The sequence below is a fragment of the Pelodiscus sinensis genome, chromosome 3 (assembly GCF_049634645.1).
Source record: "Pelodiscus sinensis isolate JC-2024 chromosome 3, ASM4963464v1, whole genome shotgun sequence".
In the NCBI taxonomy this organism is placed as follows: Eukaryota; Metazoa; Chordata; order Testudines; family Trionychidae; genus Pelodiscus; species Pelodiscus sinensis.
In genome coordinates this window covers 69311576-69322749 of record NC_134713.1, presented here as the reverse complement: position 1 = coordinate 69322749, position 11174 = coordinate 69311576, and positions in this window count along the sequence as shown.

Here is an 11174-nt window from a genome sequence, read left to right as displayed (position 1 = left end):
TCTCATTTTGCATCCAGCTATCCAAGAGTCAACACTGCAGCCTGGCGTCATGAAAAAAATGAAGAGAGAAACAAGACAAAAGAAGCTGAAAATTGTTTCTTATCAAAGTATATTTGCATAGCTGCTGGAGTTAATTTTGGGTCTTTCTATGTTATATCTGTCTTTGCTTTTGATAGACAATAGGTGCTCACAGCAGTCTGGGAAAACAGTCTGCAATTCTGCAATCAAAGTCCCTCATCAAACATCAAGCTCCATAATCATCTATGGAAAAGAAAACTAGCACTCTCTGAAGTTTCAGTCAAGAAGTCCAAGTAACCAGTCCTGAAGTAACAATATATGCAATATACACCCAACCAAAATTGAGTTATTTTCACTTTAAATGCACGTTGAAGATAAAAGTGCCACCCTTCAGTTTATCCTCTATGTATGCGTATTCTTTCATCAGAACAGTTTCTGAAAATTCTCATAATAAGTATTCACGGTAATTTTGTTATTAGTTATTTGTATTGCCACAATATCTAGGAGCACTAACCATGAGCTAGGACACCATTGTGCTAGGCCCTGTACAAAATGATGCTATTACCCTCAACAGCCAGAGTACCATGCTCAAAAGTTCCTAATGACTTAAGAGTCTAAAGGGGAGATTTTCAAAAGGGAAAATGTATGCTAGACCCCTACCTCTTTGAAAGACAAAGGGATTAGACTGTAATTGCCATTTGTGGCTTTGAATATCTCCTCCTACATTTTTCATTCAAAGTCAGAGACTCACGCTCCTCAGTGCTGAAGACACTTTTGAAAAGACACATAGGCTTGCTTCTAAGTCACTCAAACACTTTTTAAAATGTTACCATAGATCTTTATGAAAAAAGTCTAGTTGTTTTCTTATGTTGTGATTACTGATTCTATATAGCCATTCTGTGTTACTAGTTGTAGATATGAACAAAATTCCATACCTAAACACACTTGAAATTTGGGATGTTCAAAATCCAAATCTAAATTTTAGAGTTTTAACTCATTTCTAGTAGAAATGTTAAAATCCATCACTAACCTCCTTAGTAATATTCTTTACTGGTTGTTTATGTGTGCTCAGTTATTACATATTTAATAACATAATATTCATTTTCTACCAACATTTTAATGTTCCTTTGATGGGTATTTCAGAGGTCTTTTGTTTCATGAAATATCTTTAGGTTAAAATTGGAAGTGGGAATGAAAAATAAAAGTGATTATGATAGGGTTATACAAATAATGATTGGTGTAGAGAAAAGAAATCAGGCACTTCTAGTTAAATTTCTCACAATACAAGGGCGGGGGAATATTAAGTTGAAAGACAGCAACTTGAAAAATTATAAAAGGATGTGGGATCATGATCTATGACTAAGGCTCCTAGGCACAAAAGTAATACAAATAATAAATAAGAAGAACTTCATTTTATATAATTTCTGTATCATTTTAGTTCAGTTTACAGAAGATGCACTAACAGGTCTCTTCATTTAACAAGCACTACCTTTGTTGACATGAGCTCTATTGTATGAAAACTTTCAGTTATACAGTCTATACCATGACTAGATTTTCCTCACCCTTCAAGAAAGCCTTATGTCCCAAAGGTTGTTTGCAAGTTTGTTCTCTCTTTTCAGCATGTATTTATGAGAAACATTTTTCTATCATACTTAATGCAAAGGTCATATGTGGAGTGAATAATGTCAGCATATTCTTGTGGTTTAGCATAACCTTCAACTTACAGCAAGTGCAGATTTTTAGCCCTAAATTCATTCCAGGGAATATGTTACTAGGAAAGATTGTACTGGAACTGGGGTTGTTGAATATGGAGTGGAGAAAGGGCTTCAGTGTCACAGAAATGCTAATATGTGGCCAAATGGTCAAAAAGTGAATTACATTATAGTAACAGCAGAAAGGATTTTTCCATCCTACACACAAAGAGAGGAAAAGGCTGTACTTGCTATTGCAGTTCAAAAGATATGTAAGTTAAAGTTGAGCTTTACTCACTGCATTGATGCTTGGAAAAATGAGTGATAGGATAGTTCTTTGCCCTGAATCCCATAGGGTATGTCTATACTACCACCCTAGTTCGAACTAGGGTGGTAATGTAGGCAACCGGAGTTGCAAATGAAGCCCGGGATTTGAATTTCCCGGGCTTCATTTGCATCTCGCCGGGCGCCGTCATTTTTAAATGTACGCTAGTGCGGACTCCGTGCTTCCTATTCCGAACTACCGTTACTCCTCGTTTCACGAATAAACCTAGTCCGAACTACCTAGTCTGTGCTGCTTGTAGCCATGCGGCACAGAGTCCGCACTAGCGGACATTTAAAAATGGCGGCGCCCGGCGAGATGCAAATGAAGCCCGGGAAATTCAAATCCCGGGCTTCATTTGCAACTCCGGTTGCCTATATTACCACCCTAGTTTGAACTACGGTGGTAGTGTAGACATACCCATACACTGGAAATGTGCTTTGTGTCTGAGGAATGGTGGGCACAGAATGGTGAATAATGGCAGGTGTCACACAAAGCTTTAACTTAGCTGGAGTTATATGGGCATGTTCCCTGGACATGTTCCCACCATGCCAGGAGTTCCACTTTGAATTTGAGGTGTGAAAAGAGCCTTCAACCAAAGCTCAGTTGGAAACATCAAGGTTCACATAATTTTATGTTTAACTAAAAATGTCCGTGCCTTCTAAAAATCCTATGGTCCATATTCTTGAACCATTAAATAAACCTGGTCGGAGATTTGATTTTACATAACATTTTCAAAAGGGCTGTGATGGGGTAGGCTCACCACTACAATGCCTTCTGGTGGATGTCATGGGAATTAGTTCTTGTAACCAAGATGGTTACAAGAACTCCCTTTTGGATGGCATATTGGTGCCATCACTTCTGCTCCCGGACCCATGTTATTTTAAGAACGAAGGTGTAATCTTCAGGATACAGCACTCTGGCTGTGTTTTACTCTGCACTTCCTCCCTTTTAAGGAACAGTACTGCAGCCCAATAGTCAAACCACTTCCTCAGTGGTTTGACCTGGACCCACCCACTAATTCACTTCCCTGGAGCCCCAGTACCATTTCCGCCCCATCTCAGTGCCTCTGCATGCCAGTAGCCAGCCAAGAACTCACTCTCATTCCTCTGATCCCCCCACTACTGCATTGTCCAGTTGCTAGCTTTCTTTATCCTGCAAGGCAGCTGGGCAGTGATCTGCCTTGGACCCCTTCTTCTGTGGGCCTGCCCAGCCCTGGAAAACTACACAAACACAATGATGGTGTCTAAATTCGCTGTTACCTCTAAAGAAGAGATTTTGTAGTCACAGTGGATGGCTCTCTGAAAACATCTGCTCACCATGTACAGCCGGTCCACGACTTACCAACAGGTTACATTCAAAACACCTGGTCCTAATTTGATTTGTTCGTAAGTTGGAAATACATGCTTTTACATACAGCTGTGCTGTTCGTAAGTGCGGATGGTGCATTTGTAAGTCAGGGATCGGCGGTAATGGGGTTAATGAGAGGTTAGTCGTAATTGAGAATGGTTCATAAGTCGGGGATCGGCTGTAGTGGCAATCAAAAAGGTTAACAGTATGTTAGGACAATATCATGAGACAGAAAATATCATAAAGCCACTATATAAATCCATACTACTGCCACACCTGGAATACTGTATGTAGCTCTGGACAACCTATCTCAAAAAGATATTAGAATCTGAAAGGTACAGAGAAGGGCAACAAATATTATTATGGTATGAAAAAGTTTCCATATGAGGAGAGATTAAGAAGACTGAAACTGTTCATCTTAAGAAAAGAGATAACTAAGGAGAGATGTGATAGAGGTCTATACAATAATGATTGGTGTAGAGAAAGCAAATCATGAAATGTTATTTACTCCATGTAACACAAGAATCCAGAGTAACCTAAAGTAATAGATAGACAGCAGGTTTGAAACAAACAAAGAAAGTACTTCTTCCCACAAAACCCAGTCCACCTGTGAAACTGAATGCCAGGGAAAGTTGTGAATGACAAAGATATAACTGAGTTCAAAACAGAATTTGATAAATTCATGGAAGATAGGTCCATTATTGGCTATTAACCAAGATTGCCAAGAATGCCATCCCAGTCTCTGGGGCCTGGTTTATACTAGACCAAGCAGGTCAGTTTAAAGTACACAACTTCAGATACACAAAATGTATAGCTGGGGTTGGCTTACCTTAAGCCGAACCGTGGCGGTGTTCACACAGTGGGAGGCCAATGGGAGCACATGCTTCCATCGGCTTCCCTTACTCCTCGCAGAATGAGGAGTTCCAGATGCTGGTGAGGGCTGCCCCTCATTCGATTTACAGGTCTACATTAGACCCACTAAATCAACTGCTAGAAGATCAACCTCTAGCAGGTGAATCTTCTCACTAGGATAGACATGCCCGGGGTGTCCCTAAGATTCTAGTTGCCAGAAAGTAGGACTGGATGACAGGGAGTGATTCACTGATCATTGTTCTGTTCATTCCCTTTGAAGCAGCCGGTGACAACCTCTGTTGGATGACATTATGGCCATTCTTAACATATAAAATTACATAGCAGTTAATATTGTAACTCATTTTTATTAGTTACTCGTTGCTTCCTGAAACTTTCACCTCTCATGATGAAATTTTCTAAGTTTGCTTTTTCCCAAAGTGTGTTTGGTTTTATTCAGAATTTTTTAATTTAATATTTTTTGAGTATGTGGAGAGCAAGTTACGATATTTTGTCAGTATTTAACTACCATGATTTTTTTTAAAAAGTTCTAGAGCCAAATCTGCTAGGTGTTGAAAGTTTAAAAAGGGCAGAAAAATAACACTAAGCACAAGTCAAAGACACCCTGAGACACTAGAGATAACTTATTTTAGTTTGATTTAGATAGGTATTTTAAAATCATATACTGAACACGCACCACATATTTTATTGTTTTTTTATCACGCTTCAAAAGATGTCTTCAGCTGAAAAAGTTATGTTGTATCTGAACATGATATATGGAAGTCATATTAACTAACATGTCATTAAGTACAAATTTGCAGGAAGTATAGACAGGGTGAAATCCTGATTCAACTGATATTGATAGCAACTTTCACACAGACTTCAGTGAACTTTTATGTTTTACATTATCTCAGAGTTCCTCATTTTAATACTACAAGTAAATGAAAAATACTTCTCAGCTGTACTCCTGTACTGTCTGTGATGGAGCAATTTCCTGAGGAACAAACATGATCATGCTAAATAGATCTAGGCTAACTTTGCTCGTGAACAGAAAGGTTGGGCATTGCCTATTTTGTTAAAAGGTTTGAGGCTGGCTATAAAGAGACCTCAGCCTACTTAAACATATTTTTAACCTTTTTCATAAATATACAGAAAGGAAGGCAAACCAGTTCAAGCATTTGAAATGTAAAATATTAACTAAGGCTTTCATTTTGACATTCTTTGTTCCCTTGTCCTTTAGCTTGTTTATAATTGAAAAATGCCCTTGTTTGATAGTATCTTAGATGGTATCAAAGATGGTAATACCCATCCTTTTGGGTAAAAAAGAGGTTTGTAGAAATGAACTGGAGCTATTGTTGCTACTGTTGTTAAAGTCTGATCTGATTTTGTCCCAGGTGCTGTTTGGGATTCAGCTGGAGTGAATAGAGGTGATGATATTATCTGGGTCCCTCTCTCTGGCCTGGTCTAATCAGGGCCTCTCAGGATTAAATGCCCCGAGTCTCAGGAAAAGGTAGGAGTAGCAACCATGACCGTGCAACTTGCTTTAGTAGCGTTTGTTTGTTTTACCATATTTTCCCCAAAGTCTCTTTCTTTGATGAAAAAAAAGAAGAAGGAATCTTTAAAGACTAACAAATTTATTAGGGTGTTAGAGCATACGTTTTTGTGAGCTACAGCTCACTTCCTCAGAGAGAGAGAGAGAGAGAGAGAGAGAAACATTGTGAGTGTGACAACAGTGTTAATTAAATCAGAATGGGATGTGACTAATCTCCACCAGTGGCAAGAAGGTAAGAGTATCTGAATGGGAAATTGCCTATTGTAATGTGAAAACTATTTCATATATTGGTTTAGATCTTGGTTCCCGGTTTCAAATTTGCATATGAATTACAGCTCAGCAGTTTCCCTCTGCAGTCAGTTTTTGAAGTTTTTCTGTAAGAGAATGGCAACTTGCAAGTCCAAAACTGTGTGTCCACGCAAGCTGAACTGCACTTCCACTGTCTTTTGGATGTTGCCATTCTTAATGTTTGATTTGTGTCCATTTATTCTTTTCCATAGAGACAGCAGTGTAGTGATTTGTCCTATGTACATGGCAGAGGGGTATTGTTGGCTCCTGATGTGTGTATATATATACACACACACACACACATACACATACAGGGCTCGACGATTGTGGCAAAAATCACTCGCGAGACCCACACTGCGCATGTGCAGACCGCCAGTGAATGGGGGACTGGCTGAAATCTACTCACCACGGGTGAGTAGATAAGCGTATTATATATAAAATTACATTAGTCATAGATTTCTTTAAAGAACCAAAACAGAATGATGGCTACGTCCAGCAAGTTAAGCCTTGTTTCTGACATTTTGGCTAATTGTTTTCCAGATCCACGTTTTCTAGATTACCAATCATATTATCTTATCTTTGCTTCACAGCATTTATTATTAGAGGTTATGGTGACATCATTTGAACTTTCTCATACTTTTTACACTTAAGCAATTACAGTAAATTCATAGGCCCAATTATCACCATAGGACAAAGGTTCAGTATGCTGTTGCTACTTTTATTTTATATTTTCTGGATTAATCTAACACATATCTCATAATCTCTCATATTCAAAGATTATCCCTCATTTCCAGTCATTAATTTTTGTGCATAAAAATTCAAAGGGCCAACATTTTCAAAATGTTGCCATGTTTTTTGAGTTTTTAGGGAATGTGTTTCACTGAATCCTGGAGTAACCTTTTAAATAAAACAGATTGTTTGCAAGCATGAAGAGGACTTTAAATATGTCTGCACTTCACAGTGAATTGCTCATTCACCTGAGTGTTTAACTATGTCAATGTGCTCGACATTACCATATTTAATTGAATAGTTCAACAAGATAATATGCCAGTGCACACACCATCATGAGAAATCATTCAATATATTATTGGCTCACAATAAATAAGGCAAAACTCAAATTCAACACAGGGGACATAGTAAGAAGAAATTGTATATATGAAAGCGAGGGGGAAACGGTTTATTAGAGGCAGATAACATATCAATTTTTCAAATATTTGTCCCTGAAAGAAAATGAGAAATGTGAGACATATGGCCATGAAAGAAAAGATTTTAGAATATCACTTGAAAGCCTCACAAAATGATACCCAGCCCTTCCATCTCATTCATAATCCTGTCTCACACTTAGCACAGAACAGGTAAAAATACTGCTAAGTACACAAGAACATAAGAACAGCCATACTTGCTCAGACCAAAGGTCCATTGAATCTAGCATCATGTCTTATGCCTGTGATCAATGCTGGGTGTCCCAGAAAAAATGAACAGAACAGGTAATCGTCAAGTGATTCATCCCCTGTTGCCCATTCCCAGCTTCTGACAAAAAAGAGTCTGGGGACACCAGTTCTGCCCTTCTTAGGTAGTAGACATTGATGGACCTATCCTCCATAAATTTAAAAAATCTAGTTATTTTTTTAACCCTGTTTAAGTCCTTGTCTTCACAAATTCCTCTGTCAATGAGCTCCACAGGTTGACTGTGCGTTGCATGAAGAAATAATTTTGTTTGTTTCAAATCTGCTACCTATTAATTTCCTTTGGTACACTTAGTCCTGGTAGTATGGGAACAAGTAAATGTCCTGGTAGTATGGGAACAAGTAAAGCACATTATTCACTTTCTCCACAACATTCATGATTTTATAGACTTTTATCATATCCTTACGTGGCTGAAAGGACAATGATGAAATGTATCTGAGAGGTGTATAAACAGTCTACTACTAATACACAACCTGTTATGGGTTATTGCTATGATTATCACATGCTCACTGCATTGCATATGTGGTACATTTATTTTTATAAACTCTCTCTTTCTCACACACACACACAAACAAGTATGGAAGCATTCTTCATCAAGCTATAGATACATTTTTAAAGCACTTGATATAAAGATGATTTTGACCTTCCCTCCCCACAGTCACAAAGCAGCAAACTTAGATTTGGTACATCCCATGCTGCCAATACACAGAATCTTGCCATTTCACCCCACCCTAACATCTGAAATTGAAATCAGATTTAGAGTAAATTATACAATTATCCTTTGAGAGATTATGTCCCATTTTTTCCTATCCTCGTTATAGTCCTTGCCCTTCTTGAAAGTAGTAGTTACCTATATAATTCATGGTTAAACTGATCTGTGCTCTTCAAAGTCAATAGGAATTTGTGCTCATTACTTATTTTTTACCACTGTTTAGTCAGGAAATGTCAGATTATAAGGCATCTAATTCATACTTTACCATTTTGGTTCATGTTTTAATTTTTCTCAATTTTTCCCAATTACATCAAATTCTATTTTTTTAGTGATAACAACATAAGGGCTGCGTCTAGACTGGCATGATTTTGCAGAAATACTTTCAGCAGAAAAGTTTTTCTGTTAAAAGTATTTCCACAAAAGAGCGTCTATATTGGCAAGTGCCTTTGCGCAAAAGATATGCTTTTGCGCAAAAGCATCTGTGCCCAATATAGACGCGGTTTTGCACAAAAAAGCTCCGGCGGCCATTTTCGCCATTGGGGCTTTCTTACGCAAAAAATTCCTGTCCCTGTCTACACTGGCCTTCTTGCGCAAGAACACTTGCGTGAGAGGGCTTTTTCCCGAGCAGGAGTGTCAGAGTTCTTGTGCAAGAACACTGACAATCTTACATTAGATCGTCAGTGTTCTCGTGCAAATTCTCGTGGTCAGTTTAGACATCTGGCAAGATTTTGCACAAAAGCAGTCGCTTTTGTGCAAAATCTTGCCAGTCTAGATGCACCCAAGGTGTTTAAGTATACCATTTTATATACATTTGTATTATTTGTGTGACTGATATATATGTAATTATATACATTTAAAATCTATTTTACTGGGATTCTGTTTTACCCATTCTTGTTTTAGAAATGGATGTGTTGTAATCTGAAAAGATCCAGTATTTACTTAACTATATCCATATTAGCTAATTACATCTACCCTACAGTCAGCTAAGGTCTCTCTCAGTCTGTTGATGCTGTTATCATCTGGGATATCGAAAGGTTTCACAATAAGCATTCAGTCAGATGGCTCAGGTCATTCATTAAGCAGTAGGTACACATCAATTGCAAGACTAGAAATTACTCAGATCTCTATGCCTAGAGACCTTGCTTTAACCCTTATATTACTGGAATCTTTCATTCTCTGACAGCGGATATATGTGCTAGGAGTTTATTTGCAGCTAGCCATAGCAAGCAGACAGAGTTAAAAACTTATACATTCAATATAATGTACTATTTACTGAATCTTTTATCGGTACTTCTATTATAAATCTCTATGTTCAGGATTTTGTAACTTGCATGAAATGATTTCTGTCTGACTCAAATTCACTGTGCAAATATTAATCGCAGAAGAGAGATTTACCACACTTTCTCCGGTTTGGAGCAAGAGGTAGTATCTCTTATGGGACCAATTTCTGGTGGCAAAAGAGACAAGTTTTCAAGTTTATGTGGAGCTCTTCTTCACCTCTGGGAATGGCACTCAGTGGCAAAATCAAGGTGCAAAATACCACCCAGCATACGGAGTTAATATGTTGTAAGAGACCATTTGGGGTAAAGCAGGCAGTTAATGGTTCAGCAATCATAGGATCAAGGAGAGCTAGCGAGTTACAGATTGTTGAAATGATCCATAAATCCAGTGTCTTTTCTGAGTCCATGATTTTTTGTGATAAACACGTTTGTGAATGTAAGTTCCCCTTTGAAGGTGTGATACAAGTTTCCTTTGAGGATGAGGACTGGACAGTCAGATCCAGAGTGATCATTTTGTGAAAATATTCCCTTACAGGTGTTATGCTGTTTTTGTCTTTTAACTTTTTCCCTTGTGAGTTCATTTGAGAGTGTAGTGATTGTCTCCTTTCTCCAACATAATTGCCAGTATACCATTTAGTGCACTGGATAAGGTACACCACGTATTATGATAAGCATTCATAGGATCCATGGATGTGCAAAGAGGTGCTGGTGGGGGGAAGGGAAGTATTGATCATTGTAGCTATTTGGCAGCTGAAGTCCTTGTGCTCACTGGAATCTGAAATTCTGAAACAAAAGAGGATTCTTAATGGTGCTAGCATCTATATTGCATCCCAGAATGTTCTCCTAGCTGAAGCAAAACTGGCAGCTGAATCCTGAGAGCATTCTGAACAGCTTGCATATGTTTGTGTATAGACCAGGGGTATGTCTAGACTGCATCCCTCTGTCGGCAGAGGAATGCAGATAAGGCAGGTCGACATCACAAATGAGGCAGGGATTTAAATATCCCGTGCCTAATTTGCATAAAATGGCTGCTGCTTTTTGCCGTCTCAGCACTTTGTCGGCAAAAAGTGGCAGTCTAGAGGGTGATCAGTTGAGAAAGAAAGCTTTTTTCGACAGATCCCTTATGCCTCCTCTACAGAAAACCCACTGACTCATACAGTTACCTACATGCATCCAGCTCCCATCCAGAACACACCACACGATCCATCGTCTATAGCCAAGCCCTTCGATACAACCGCATCTGCTCTAACCCCACTGACAGAGACCAGAAGCTTCAGGATCTCTACCAAGCATTTATAAATCTCAACTACCCACCCAGAGAAACAAAAAAGCAAATTGAAAGAGCCAGACGAATACCTAGAAACCATCTACTTCAAGACAGACCCAAGAAAACCAACAATAGAACACCACTTGTCATCACCTACAACCCCCAACTTAAACCTGTCCAACACATTATCAAGAAACTACAGCCTATATTGGAACAGGATACCATACTCAAAGAGGCTCTGGGAGACAGACCCATAGTCTCCTATAGACAACCACCTAACCTCAAGATGATTCTTACCAACCACCACAGGACATACCACACTAATACCAACCCTGGTACCTTCCCTTGCAACAAACCCCGTTGCCAGCTTTGTCCACA